We start from the raw sequence: 12,850 nt of genomic DNA, 5'->3' as shown, positions 1-12,850 counted from the left end.
TATTTATCGAAAAAATAAAAAAAACTCCGGGGATATCATTCCCAGGAACTCTCATGTCAAATTTCATAAAGATCGGTCCAGTAGTTTAGTCTGAATCGCTCTACACACACACAGACACAGACACACACACACACACACACACACATACACACACACACACACACACACACACACACACACACACACATACACCACGACCCTCGTCTCGATTCCCCCTCTATGTTAAAACATTTAGTCAAAACTTGACTAAATGTAACAAGTCGCGTAAGGCGAAAATACAATATTTAGTCAAGTAGCTGTCGAACTCACAGAATGAAACTGAACGCAATGCAACGCAGCAAGACCGTATACTCGTAGTCCACCGCTCACGGCATAGGCAGTGAAATTGACAAGAAGAGCGGGGTAGTAGTTGCGCTAAGAAGGATAGCACGCTTTTCTGTACCTCTCTTTGTTTTAACTTTCTGAGCGTGTTTTTAATCCAAACATATCATATCTATATGTTTTTGGAATCAGGAACCGACAAGGAATAAGATGAAAGTGTTTTTAAAGTGATTTCGACAATTTAATTTTGATAATAATTTTTATATATTTAATTTTCAGAGCTTGTTTTTAATCCGAATATAACATATTTATATGTTTTTGGAATCAGCAAATGATGGAGAATAAGATAAACGTAAATTTGGATCGTTTTATAAATTTTTAATTTTTTTTACAATTTTCCGATTTTTAATGACCAAAGTCATTAATTAATTTTTAAGCCACCACGCTGAAATGCAATACCGAAGTCCGGGCTTCGTCGAAGATTACTTGACCAAAATTTGAACCAATTTGGTTGAAAAATGAGGGCGTGACAGTGCCGCCTCAACTTTCACGAAAAGCCGGATATGACGTCATCAAAGACATTTATCAAAAAAATGAAAAAAACGTTCGGGGATTTCATACCCAGGAACTCTCATGTCAAATTTCATAAAGATCGGTCCAGTAGTTTAGTCTGAATCGCTCTACACACACACACACACACACACACACGCACACACGCACACACGCACATACACCACGACCCTCGTTTCGATTCCCCCTCGATGTTAAAATATTTAGTCAAAACTTGACTAAATATAAAAAGGAAGAAAGAAAGAAAGAACAACAAAATAAATTAAAAAAGAAAGCAAAGACGAATGGGGAAAACCACACGAGAAATGCGTAAATGGTTTTTTTTGGGAAAAATAACAGCTACAGCAAACAAAAAATAAAAAATAAAAATAAAAAAAACAAGTCGCGTAAGGCGAAATTACAACATTTAGTCAAGCTGTCGAACTAACAGAATGAAACTGAACTCACTGCATTTTTACAGCTCAAGAGCGTATACTCGTAGCATCGTCAGTCCGCCGCTCGATGCACAGGCAGTGAAATTGACAAGAAGAGCGGGGTAGTAGTTGCGCTGAGAAGGATAGCACGCTTTTCTTTATCTCTATTCTTTTTAACTTTCTGAGCGTGTTTTTAATCCAAACATATCACATCTATATGTTTTTGGAATCAGGAACCCACAAGGAATAAGATGAAATTGTTTTTAAATCGATTTCGGAAATTTTATTTTAATAATAATTTTTATATTTTTAATTTTCAGAGCTTGTTTTTAATCCGAATATAACATATTTATATGTTTTTGGAATCAGAAAATGATGAAGAATAAGATTAACGTAAATTTGGATCGTTTAAAAATTTTATTTTTTTTTTACAATTTTTCAGATTTTTAATGACCAAAGTCATTAATTAATTTTTAAGCCACCAAGCTGAAATGCAATACCGAAGTCCGGCCTTCGTCGAAGATTGCTGGGCCAAAATTTCAATCAATTTGATTGAAAAATGAGGGTGTGACAGTGCCGCCTCAACTTTCACAAAAAGCCGGATATGACGTTATCAAAGGTATTTATCGAAAAAAAAGAAACAAACGTCCGGGGATATCATTCCCAGGAACTCTCATGTCAAATTTCATAAAGATCGGTCCAGTAGTTTGGTCTGAATCGCTCTACACACACACACACAGACAGACAGACACACACACACACATACACCACAACCCTCGTCTCGATTCCCCCCTCTACGTTAAAACATTTAGTCAAAACTTGACTAAATGTAAAAACACACACACACCGTGATTCAAATCGCATTCCACGTTTTTTTGATTGGCGGAGGGGACAGTGTCAGCTGATAAGCAATTATTGTGCCAACGCAGGACTGAAACGAAGGGTAGAGATGCAAAAAGTGCATGACTTGTCGCGGCCTATGAAAGGGATAAGCCCCATCACATGGGACTGTCGCCACTGCAGTATTAATGGAAACAAGAAAAGCACGTCTAATATCCCTATTTTTCCCAGGTGTACGTGTATTGTGTGCCCAGTGCACACCCGTTTCCGACTCTCGCCTCAACCGCTGTGCACGGATTAGCTCGTAGACGCCGCCTGAATGTCAGGTACTGCTTGAACTGCGGTTCACCTTGACTATGGCATTCCATTTGTCAAATAATTATTTGGATACTTTTTCATGTTTTTTTTCACCAGTTTTAGCTAAATAATCATTATTTAGAAGCTCATGTGCTAAATAAGTAATTGTTTATAAACAATGTAAAACAATTCTAAATAATTTTTTGTTTACGTAAACCATTCATTATTTACATAAACAATTCATTGTTTACGTAAATAATTCATTGTTTACGTAAATAATGATTTATTTAGCAACATTGCTGATTGTTTACAAACAATGTAAAATACGTCTAAATAATGTATTGTTTACGTAAACAATATATTATTTAGACTTATATTACATTGTTTATAAACAATCAGCAATGTTGCTAAATAAATCATTATTTACGTAAACAATGAATTATTTACGTAAACAATGAATTGTTTAGCCAACACATTTTCCATTATTTAGGGGTTTCTAGGATTCGCTTCTGAACTAAGTTTTATGTCTTTCAGTGATTACTATAATTGAATACAAGGTCTTTCCACACACTCTTATCTTAAAATATGCAATATGGCCAGTTAGCACTGATGACTAACATGTCACAGGCTTTATGTGTACACACACACGCACACACACGTACAAACACACAAACACACACAAACACACACACACACACACACACATACACACACACACACACACACACACTCTATCTCTCCCTATCCCTATCACACACAAACACAAACACACACACGCACACACACACTCTCTCTCTCTCTCCCTATCCCTATCACCCACACATACACACACGCACACACACACACACACACACACGTACAAACACACAAACACACACACACACACACACTCTATCTCTCCCTATCCTTATCACACACAAACACAAACACACACACACACGCACACACGCACACACGCACACACACATACCTAAAGTGTGGATGGTTACCTAAGAGGCGGCACTGGGTGTAGTGCCTTTCTAGTGCACTTGCACTACAACAGCACTGGGTGCAGTACTCGCTCCGGCATCGAAGAATTTTGCACTAAAAAATGCACAAAATTTGACCTATTTCGTCGCCTATAGAGGACGGAAAGAATGTCATTTTGAACATTGTTATGACATTCTTTCCGTCAAAAAAGTCAATTTAACGGTGTTAAATGAAGCGAGCATCCACACAATTAGGTTGCCATCCAGAGTTTAGGTTGCCATCCACGTGTGGATGGTTGCCTTATGGTGATTTAGGCAACCAAACCTGTGGAAACATGGGTACACACACACACACACACACACGCACACACATACACACACACACACACACACACACACACACACACACACACACACACACACACACACACACACACACACACACTAACGATAACGGCACTAACGATGAACAGGAGAAAGAAAGCAAACAAAACTTGGTGAAGATGATCACAATAAAAGAGGTTTCTAATGCTGTATGCATGTATGCAGCAGCACACTCACATATTGCTGACAACTTGAAGTTGCACCAACCTATCAGGCACTTATTACATCAACTGGAAAAAGAAAGCAAGCAAAACCTGACGATGATCGATGAATGTTTGGCCAATCAGCACTGGCAGGAGTAATTGTAAAGAAATATCCGAGTGAGGCTTTGTGTACTGACTGCCACAGTCCACGGTAATGCAGCAACACAATCATGAGTTGTTTACCAATTAGCACCTAGCAATGAGGCTAAAAACAAATGCAATGGAGAGAGAAAAAAAGCAAAACCTGACGATATGAATACATCTTTGGCCAATTAGAACTGCAGCTGGTACCGGAATTGTGGAGATATCTGAAGCTTTGTGTACTCATCGCAAAGAAGCAGGCACTCTTGTGTTGTCGACAATGTTTAGCATTAGATATTGATAGGAGAGAAAAAGAAAAGAAATGGAAAGGCGAAGATCGATGAATGTGGCGGGTGAGGACTGGTGATGAAAGATGTTTCAGAGGCTTTATGATTGTAGTCACTGCGTGTTTTAACGTAAGCAAACGAGGCCAGCTAGTTATACAGCACTAAATATCAATAGAGAAGAAAAGACGATCAATGCATCTTTGACCAGTTAGCACTAGTGCATGATGAATGATATTAGAGAGTTTCTACTCACCAGTGGAAAGGCAGCACACACTAGCGCTTTGTTGACACTGAAGTGCACAACAACTAAGATGGCTCTGTTCTCAACCACTGGCAATGGCGGAAGCGGCTTGTTCACTCATTATTCAGTCAGGTCGCGAGATGTCGAAGATACAGGAGTAGGCTAACGCTGGTATTCACGACGCACGTTTCTTTGAGACCAAAAAAGTTATGACGAGTAAAGCAAGGTAAGTGTTTTTACATTTAGTCAAGTTTTGACTAAATGTTTTAACATAGAGGGGGAATCGAGACGAGGGTCGTGGTGTATGTGTGTGTGTGTGTGTAGAGCGATTCAGACCAAACTACTGGACCGATCTTTATGAAATATGACATGAGAGTTCCTGGGAATGATATCCCCGGACTTGTTTTTTCTTTTTTTCGATAAATACTTTTGATGACGTCATATCCGGCTTTTTGTACAAGTTGAGGCGGCACTGTCACACCCTCATTTTTCAATCAAATTGATTTAAATTTTTGTAAAGCAATCTTCGACGAAGGCCGGACTTCGGTACTGCATTTCAGCTTGGTGGCATAACAATTAATTAATGACTTTGGTCATTAAAAATCTGAAAATTGTAATAATTTTTTTTATATAAAACGATCCAAATTTACGTTCATCTTATGCTACATCATTTCCTGATTCCAAAAACATATAAATATGTTATATTTGGATTAAAAACAAGCTCTGAAAATTAAAAATACAAAAATTATGATCAAAATTAAATTTCCGAAATCGATTTAAAAACAATTTCATCTTATTCCTTGTCGGTTCTTGATTCCAAAAACATATAGATAGGATATGTTTGGATTAAAAACACGCTCAGAAAGTTAAAACGAAGAAAGGTACAGAAAAGCGTGATATGCAGCACAGCGAAACCAGTACTGCGCGCTGAACCACAGAACTAATATAAGTTCTGTGCGCTGAACAGGCTCGTCAGTTTCACTCCGTTTTGCACAAGCGGCGGACTACGGTCATTGTGAAAAAATGCAGTGCGTTCAGTTTCATTTTGTGAGTTCCACAGCTTGACTAAATGTAGTAATTTCGCCTTACGCGACTTGTTCGTAAGGGTTGCTCGCGGCAAAAATTGACACTGGCGGTTGTGCACCTTGCAGTTCAGTTGCCTGACAACAAAAGACTTTTTGGTCAATTTGTCGTATTCATCCTTTTGCTCAACCCTGAGCAAACTCGTAGCATCCATAGACTCGGGCACTATCACCTGCTTGATTTCACTCGCCGAAAGCGATCTCGCCGTGCTGGCCTAAAAGAAACCCAAAGGCAGGCTCGAAGGCTGTGTGTCCCGGATCCGTGGCTATGGCAACCAGAGGCTGCGATTGATCGATCGATCGCTGCTGCAGCGGTGCCAACACGAACCACTTTCTAGTGGCCGACAACACTCAACTGTTTGGAGCAGGTTATCTAACTAGAGCTCAGCGGAAAGAAGCTATTGAAACACAGAATCTCGCTCACACACACACTCTCTCTCTCTCTCTGCACGGAAGCTCTGACGCGTACGGGCAATCTGTCCAGTATTGATAGCATGTATCAGCGTTATCTGTTACATTGAGGCAATGATGGACAGTTTATATAATTATGAGCAATAACAGGGAAGACGCACCGAAACTGAATCAGAGCACGGTATCATTTCATGTTTACATTTAGTCAAGTTTTTACTAAATGTTTTAACATAGAGGGGGAATCGAGACGAGGGTCGTGGTGTGTGTGTGTGTGTGTGTGTGTGTGTGTGTGTGTGTGTGTGTGTGTCTGTCTGTCTGTGTGTCTGTGCGTGCGTGTGTGTGTGTGTAGAGCGATTCAGACCAAACTACTGGACTGATCTTTATGAAATTTGACATGAGAGTTCCTGGGAATGATATCCCCGGACGTTTTTTTTCTTTTTTTCGATAAATACCTTTGATGACGTCATATCCGGCTTTTTGTAAAAGTTGAGGCGGCACTGTCACACCCTCATTTTTCAATCAAATTGATTGACATTTTGGCCAAGCAATCTTCGACAAAGGCCGGACTTTGGTATTGCATTTCAGCTTGGTGGCTTAAAAATTAATTAATGACTTTGGTCATTAAAAATCTGAAAATTGTAAAAAAAATATGTTTTTTATAAAACGATCCAAATTTACGTTCATCTTATTCTTCATTATTTTCTGATTCCAAAAACATATAAATATGTTATATTCGGATTAAAAACAAGGTCTGAAAATTAAAAATATAAAAATTATGATTAAAATTAAATTTCCGAAATCGTTTTAAAAACTATTTCATCTTATTCCTTGTCGGTTCCTGATTCCAAAAACATATAGATATGATATGTTTGGATTAAAAACACGCTCAGAAAGTTAAAACGAAGAGAGGTACAGTAAAGTGTGCTATGAAGCACAGCGCAACCGCTACCACGCCAACCAGGCTCGTCACTTTCACTGCCTTTTGCACTAGCGGCGGACTACGTTCAGTTTCATTCTGTGAGTTCCACAGCTTGACTAAGTGTAGTAATTTCGCCTTACGCGACTTGTTTGTCATTTAAGTTGCTGTCACCGTCGCTTCTTTCAATTCCTTAATTTATTGTGTTGCTTTCCCAACAGGCCTAGAAGAAATTAAGCAATATGTCAAGGAGGCGATCAGGGAACTGTTGTATCTTTTCTAATAAAATGGCATCTTTACCAGTGGACTTGTTACCTGTCTGGTTTTTACATTTAGTCAAGTTTTGACTAAATGCTTTAACAAAGACGGGGAATCGAGACGAGGGTGGTGGTGTATGTGTGTGTGTGTGTGTGTGTGTGTGTGTGTGTGTGTGTAGATCGATTCCGAGAAAACTACTGGACCGATCTACATGAGACTTCACATGATAGTTCCTGGGTATGATATCCCCAGACCATCTGTTCTTTTTTTTAAAGGCACAGAAAGCCTCCCGTAAACCATTACAGATACGGTCAGGCTTTTACACACAGTACAAACACCCTTTCATTTAAACACTCACCGATTGAGAACATCCTAGGTGCCATCCGTAGAGAGCGAACAATGTTCAAATAATTTTTTTTGCGTGGTTTATCTTACCCCTGAGCCATCGTGAACCCGTGTGATCCAGTTTCCCCTTTTCACAATGTAGTCGTCAGTTAGTAATTTGAATGCGACTCGATGTGAGCTTATCTACAATAGCACGTTTTTATGCACGAAACAAACAGCTGTGGTTCGCAAGAACTCTAGCGATGGCTTTTGACTGTTGAGAGGAACGGCGATATGCATAAACCGTCGTCTGCTACGACCCTTGCGTAACCCTGCTTCCGGGCTTTTCTTTTTTGAAACTTTCACCACTTCGAATAGTACTGATCTTGTCTTGATGAAAAAAGAATTCTGAAATTGTTTTTAAATCGATTTCGGAAATTTGATTTTAATCATAATTTTTATATTTTTAATTTTCAGAGCTTGTTTTTAATCCGAATATTACATATTTAATGTTTTTGGAATCAGAAAATGATGAAGAATAAGATGAACGTAATTTTGGATCATTTTATAAAAAATAATTTTAATTTCAATTTTCAGATTTTTAATGACCAAAGTCATTAATTAATTTTTAAGCCTCCAAGCTGAAATGCAATACCAAAGTCCGGCCTTCGTCGAAAATTGCTTGGCCAAAAATTCAATCAATTTGATTGTAAAATGAGGGTGTGACTCAACTTTTACAAAAAGCCGGATATGACGTCATTAAAGACATTTATCCAACCAATCATACACTGCGGGAGGCTCCCGTTTAGGTGGTAACTTTATCGTGTACGCTCAGCCCAGAAGTCCAAACAGCCACATGGAACACAAACACTGTAGCAAAACAGGCGAATGCGGACGCATTCTTTCGCTCCAGCCAACACAAGGCAGCAAGAGGACGGTCAGAATGGAAAGACACGGTTGATTGAGGACAGGCCTTGCAGGTGTGCAGAGTTCGGCGTCCCTGAGCAAAAATATGATACACTAGTAGTGGGGCTCCTATGTTGCAAAATCATTCAAATCATGCAACAAACACCAAATTAAGCAAATATGAAGAGTTTTATGTGCTTATTAACAAAACCTGATACAGAGCCATCGCGAAAAATAAAAAAATGGGTAGTTTTTATACAATTTTTCAAAATGGCCGCCAGTGTAAACGGTTGGGTATGTTAGGCATATTTCACTTCATGTGATTAACAGCAAATTTGGCGTAAATGGACATTTGCTTTTGCTTAACAAAACCTGATACAGAGCCACCGTGAAAAAAATTAAGAAATCAGTAGTTTTTTACAATTTTCAAAATGGCCGCCAATAAAAGGGTATTTAGGCATTTTTGATGCTACAAGACATTCTCTTGCAATAGAAACTAACACAAACACATTTTTAAACAAAACAATACATGTATTGTTGGTGCAGAGAATGATTGGACGGTGTGGGTGGCAGGGTTGAAGAATTTGTGGATTACCTAAACTGTGCAAAAATAAATATATTGCACCAATTTTCATACCAAAACGAAAACATTCATTCCTGTGCTGTTATATTCAATGTATGCTATTGAGGGCACTCAACTTGGCTAACGGGAACACTTTTAAGATAAAAGGTGGCCTTTACATGGGTTATTTGACCGCCGCCCAAATAAGGGTACCCCCAAAATAAAACTGATAAAAATGTAATGTATCAACTCAAAAGTCGACTAAAATTCATAATCGCTGTATTTCGAAAACGTTGTTTGTTCTCATGTGTTTACACAACTAGCACATTCCAGCAAGTGTCTATACTCAAAAGAAACTTTGGCAGTACTTGAAACAACCATCTGTCATATATACATGCGAAGTCAAAAATATGTGGGATGTAAGTCAACAAACCTGTGGCAGTTTTTAAAATATTATTTCGTGAAGATTTGAAAGTGTACTCAAACGGTTGAACTACGCCTCGTGCGTAGACACACATTCCTGAAAGTTTCAACGCAACCCACTTGGTCATTGCTAAAATACATGGATTTTAGTTGACTTGGGTATCCCTCAAATTTGACACATAAACATCTCATCCGTGAGATCGACACATACATTAGTAGGTACAATGGCACAACACTAGAAATATGCAAGATGGCGAAATAAAACAACCTGTTCTGGATGGATAATCAAGTTGACTTTCTCTTCGTATACAACAGTGACCCAGTTGTGCCTCAGGAATTGTCGTCGGCTTTTTAAAAGGTACCCGAAGTTTTTGTCACATCTCTTTGTCACGTCAAGGGTATCCTTATTTTGACGGCGTAAATGATGATGTAAAAAAAATGTGCCAGATAGCGAAGCGAGCCTTTAATGGCATAGACAGTTTGAATAAAATGACACAGGAATAAAAGTTTGAGTTGGGGTCTGAAAATGAGTGCAATAATATTTTTGCACAGTTTAGATGCTGACAGTTTTCACTGGCATGCAAGCACATTTGCAGAGAGCTGTGCTCTGCAGTCCTTCTTAGCAGCATTTGCAGCGTTTTGTTGTACAGCTCTTCTTGCAGGCACACCTCATGAGTTCTCGGCACACGCTGGATACCTCTTGAAAGCTCGTCCAGAATGACTCCCACTTTCCAGCCTTGAACTGCCAGCCCACAGAGTTTGGAAGTCTAATAGGTAGATGGCTCTTCTCAATCTCATGTCCTGCAGCAGCACCTCACTTGTAAGGGGATTATGGTCAATTTGGCAGCTCGTTTTACTGAAGAGGTACCGTCTAGCACTGTTTACACCCAGTATGTTGCTGGTTTTGTCCTACAAATGTACACCAAAAAGCTCTTGTGCTGCCCTGTCAGTGGTACTCAGCTTACAAAGAGGAGCAGACAACCTGAAGAAAGTTTGAGTGATGTCTTCAAATGCTTGCCATACTTCCCAAGCCTTCTGATTCCCCAATACCATTGAAGAACGACATAGTGTCACAGCCTGTAAGGCTATGCAAAATGGGCAGACAGGGTGACTTCTCTTGGCCAATGGCTTTGGCAATGTGGCGATACACTTCACAAGCAGAAAAAAACGCAACACAGCTGGAATGAGAAGCAGACTGTCTGGCCTCCTCTACATCCATGGTGCAGGAAATCAGCCTGTGGTACCCTTCACACAAAAGATGAAAAGTGACATTTTTATTTGAATGTATTTGAATAATGTTTACTATCTCAGAGAGTCGGTCAAAGCCGGGTTAGCAAGTCTTCACACAACAGACCAAAATGAAAGAAAATTGTATTTCATGAATTCGTATAATTCTTACTGTTTCAGGTTAAAAAACAAACAAACACAGTTCCAGTGACCCAACTGTGAACTGATTCTGGAATCTTTCTGACCGCTACATTTATTCGCTTCAAACAGTCGCTAACAGAATGTTGACCATAGTGAGGGTTCGTACGTTAAACCCATCAAATTCACAGAGGTCGCTTACAAATGATGTGCAAACATGTTCCAATTAATACAAATAAAAAAATCTTACTGTTAAGATGTATTAGGTAACAAACCTTGATACAGTAGTACTAGTGAAATCGGCTCCCTTCTGTGGCACCGGAATAAATGCAGAACGCTTGTTCCCAGGAACCGGCATGTGGTGTAACTCTTGTATATATCCTGTAAAAATAAAATTCACACCAATGCACGGTCAACTTAAAATAAGCAAAAGGATGAGAAACAAGCAACAAACCAAAATTGTAAAACTCAAAGAGCGGTACCTCTTCATTTTTCAAAACCACTTATCTCATTTGATTAGCATACACTGTATGCTTTTGTCTGTTACCTACCGTCTTTGAAAGTTTGATCACAACACTGTAAAGACATGGGGAGTGGAGTGTTTTTATCTCCAGCTGGTCATCCTACTATCTGGCCTACCCTCACTCAGTTTTTGACTCTACCCCTCCCCACCTTATGGAAGTCCCGGCCTTAACGTAGGCAGGACTAATCATTTATCATACCATGAACAATCTCTTTCTCCTCGCCATTTATTCAAAGTTCGTTTAATCTGTTTAAAATCACCAGCGTGGCGATCATGATTTCCTCAACAGATAGATCTAGATCTATCAGCATCACAATCCAGCTGATGAGCTATTGCAAGATTAAACAAAGTCTCTGCATTTCAGCGCTTCACCCGATGAATAACAGACCCCAGGGGAGAATTAAACAGTAAAATGATGTGACATTGGTGAATGGATGCGTATTCTTGAAAACTTACTTTCAGAAACGTTGTTTTCGCTCAAATCAAAACACGCAATGTTGCGGAGGCCGCCATCTTGAATTTTCATGCTGCGGATATATAAAATTCTAAAAACGATCAAATTAAATACCAGAACACAAAAATACCCATAAGAGTATTTATGTCATGCATGTGTTATCAGCAGACAACTTCTGGTGCATGGTAAACCATTGAATGTTACATTTGCTGAGTTGGGAATATTTACTGCTGAGCGCTTTTGGTACGAATTTCGTCTGCTGTAAATGCAGCCTTTTATTCCCTATCAAAGACAAAAAAAAAACGATTTCTGAAGTGGCTCTGTATCTGAAATCCCTTAAATAATTATAAGGAACAATACCACAAAGTATGATGTTTGTTGCAAGATGTGAATGATTTATGAGTGCGTCTGCAACATACGAGCCCCACTATAGATGATTACCCGCTTCGCCGGGTACCGGCTTCGCCGGGAAGAAATAGAGCCGAATACCAGGCGCACGAAGGAAAGGAGATAAACGCGCAAAACACTGGAGACCTTCTAAAAATAGTAACGTGCAGTGACCTTCTAAAAATAGTAACGTAGTAACGGGAATATGGATTGACGCCACACGGAGGAAGGGAGATAATCGCGGCTGAAAACACTGGAGAAGATAAGGAAGAGTTACTGGTAGTGGATCCAGACAAAAAAACAACAAAATCGGTTCAGCGCTGAGAGTACGTGTTGAAATATCTCATAGATGAGGTTGTGTCCGGGGTGTAGCTGAATACGGTGTCCAAATTTGAAAAAGATCCACCGAGAACTTTGGCCGTGCATCGCGAACAGACAGACAGACAGACAGACACTAGTCTATCTATATATATATGTCGTGCCGAATTCACGTAATTGCCGATTCCGCGTAATGGGCAACATATTTGCCCATTTCGCGTAATCGGCAAAACGCTGCCCAATACGTGAAATCGGCAGCGTTTTGCCGAAATCGCGTAAACGCCTCTAAAACTTGCCTATTTCGCGAATTCGGCAG

The 12,850-nt window shown here is 39.4% G+C and overlaps 1 protein-coding gene and 1 long non-coding RNA gene across 3 annotated transcripts in view; both read right to left on the bottom strand.

Annotated features, from left to right (window-relative positions):
• The window catches only part of LOC138959165 (N-acetyllactosaminide beta-1,6-N-acetylglucosaminyl-transferase-like), a 49,543-nt gene extending 44,547 nt beyond the window's left edge, over positions 1-4,996 (bottom strand). For both annotated transcript variants that reach the window (XR_011453646.1, XM_070330542.1), the window contains exon 1: positions 4,618-4,996. The gene's annotated coding sequence lies outside the window, so the exon portion shown is untranslated. The remainder of the gene's footprint in view (positions 1-4,617) is intronic.
• Positions 4,997-9,706: 4,710 nt separating this feature from the next.
• On the bottom strand, positions 9,707-12,258 carry LOC138959161 (uncharacterized). Its single transcript, XR_011453645.1, has 3 exons — positions 11,832-12,258; positions 11,128-11,233; positions 9,707-10,732 (listed from the first exon to the last, which is right to left on the bottom strand). It is a non-coding gene; the product is annotated as an uncharacterized lncRNA (long non-coding RNA).
• Positions 12,259-12,850: the final 592 nt, after the last annotated feature.

Source organism: Littorina saxatilis, linkage group LG2 (assembly GCF_037325665.1).
Source record: "Littorina saxatilis isolate snail1 linkage group LG2, US_GU_Lsax_2.0, whole genome shotgun sequence".
In the NCBI taxonomy this organism is placed as follows: domain Eukaryota; kingdom Metazoa; phylum Mollusca; class Gastropoda; order Littorinimorpha; family Littorinidae; genus Littorina; species Littorina saxatilis.
Note: the sequence above shows the minus strand (reverse complement) of the source record. Positions and strands in the feature narration are given on the sequence as shown.